Here is a 2,457-nt window from a genome sequence, read left to right as displayed (position 1 = left end):
TTGAAGCTGAGTACATGCGTCACCGGCGTATTACTGCCCTCAACTGGACAAAAATAGTATAGATGGACATCAGTTCTGCACACGCAATTAGTTATATGTAAGAATAAAATAAATAAATAAATGAATGAATGAATAAATAAATAAAAAACACAAGAAAACTGTAACAATATTTTTTTTTTATCTATATTGACCCATCCCAACCCAAAATCCGATGGTTTGTCAGATATTTCTGTCAGTATGCTTATGTTTACTGTTTTGTTTTGTTTTTTTTTTCATTCACAAATTTACTTACAAACTACGACATTATTTAAAGGAGTATTTGTATTCATTGTATTTGTATTGAGTATTTGTTTCATTGTCGCGAAACGTGGTGTCTTGCCGGGGGCACGTGGTGATGACGTTTATTTACCAAGAGACTTAGCCATCGTTGCGCAGTACCAGTTAGAATAAGTTATAATAAGTCATCTGAGCAGCTCTTTTTCAGGGCAGTCAGTTACAGTGAGTTGCTATCGTAAAGTGTTGAGACGGGCCGTCCGGGCTGGGGCTGGCTGCTTAGCATGCTAACTTTAGTACAAGAAAAGAAGTAACAAAGGCAGAACATGGGCGTTGCTTTCCACTGCTGGAGACAGCTCTTGGTGAGTGAAGGAATGAAGAAAGTTTTATGCTGAACTAGTAACGTTTCTTCTAGACTGGTAAGTAAACAACTGTGATGCTGATGTTGGCTATGTGGGAATAACCTTGTAATCCTTTTATCATAATTATGTTAACTAGTGCTTTATTTGAGATTACAGTAAGGAAATGATTTATGTCATGTCTATATGAATGCTTGTTGCCACATGTAGGCCTGACGGTTTAAATTGTCTGTAACATATCTGCTGTGTTCTGAGTCTGCATTTGAGTCCAAGCTATTGCAATTATTGTGACAACTCAACATTAAAACCCTACTTTTGTCAAGGGTCAAGGGAATTATTAATGACACTGTGGTGTTGGCCTTGACAACCATGGTCAAATCAACCCAGTACATCAGTTTCCAGTTGCTGTAGCAGCACTGTAACACGTTCAACCACAGGGTTCATTTTGTGTTTGTTAATGAAGCCTGCCGGGACAGGCTACACAGCACGTCCCTCGTCTAATATTATGCCATGACAGATAATTCCAGGGCTGTGCTAGCTTTGCAGTGAAAGTGACACAATCAGCTGAATAACTCTTGATATTTGTCATAAACATCCATTAAACAGTCTTAAGTATTTGCATATAACACTTGACCATCTAGTTTTTCTGATTGGCCTGGTTTGTAGTTTGCAGGACAATGGAGGGATTGTTCATTTGGCCACAGACGTTTTAACAAATGAGGTTGCAGACATCATTTTTGACATTGGACATTTTGACATGTTACAGTAGGAGATAATACAATTTCAGGGTCCTGGTATCATTCATGGCTTACTGAGAATACAGTGGAGATATAATTAATTTATACACATGCTTTTCCTCCTTCTGTCAAAAAGGCCTATTGTGCACAACTCAGAGGAGTCAAAGTGATGTCATGATGCATGCTTTGGAATTAGAGGCTTGTTGACCACTGAGTTTTAATACTCAGTATTTATTTCTATAAAAGTTTACGTCTAAGTATATACATGTAGAAAGATAAACAAGTTAGAATATAGATACATATCAGATACCCTTCCCACACTTACACACCTTCCCTCAGCTCTTTTCTCAGAAGTTCCCATCCCTCAGAAATGATCTCCTTTCATTTTAGCTCACTTTCATTCACCCGTCATTATCTTTGGTCTATTTCTTTCACTTACCTACTTACCTGACGACAGACTTTTGAAAAATAGTCTGGAGAAGATGAAAGATCCAAATGCATACCTTTGAAATTGCACCTGATTACCACAGAATGTATGTCTGCATGTTAAACACATTATGGAAAATGGAGGAGCAGAGAGGAGCATATGTCTCCCCCAGTAGGAACAGATAATATGTATTCTGGACTTCCACCACGCTCAGTTCCTAATAAATGCCAGACATGTGAGCTGCAGTTAGTGAGGGTCATTACAGAGCCATTACTTGACACAGTGTAGTCAACGCTGTGGTAGTGATAATAACTACTGAAATTAAAGTGTCACCACAGATGAAGCTGGAGTGATATGTTGTGATTAATTAACGTCAAGATGACCCTTTGCCATTAAAACGATAATTGGAGATAAATATCTTCCCATTAATGGCAGCATTTCACTTTTAAAGACCCAGAGCCATTTTTCCCCTCCATAACAATACACATTAATTATTGTGGAGCAGAGTTAGCAGAGCAGAAAACTTATTCTTATGCTTTTGTGATTCAGTGAGAAGTATCCTGAAATGCTATCAATTGCCTGTGATAAAACTACCATGGTATGGATGACTGACTTGATCATTTTAGTATCATAAATAACTTTTTTATGTTTAACTTTAATT

The sequence above is a fragment of the Lates calcarifer genome, linkage group LG20 (genome assembly GCF_001640805.2).
Source record: "Lates calcarifer isolate ASB-BC8 linkage group LG20, TLL_Latcal_v3, whole genome shotgun sequence".
NCBI lineage: Eukaryota > Metazoa > Chordata > Actinopteri > Centropomidae > Lates > Lates calcarifer.
The sequence above is the reverse complement of the archived record's forward strand: the minus strand, read 5'-3'. Positions refer to the sequence as shown.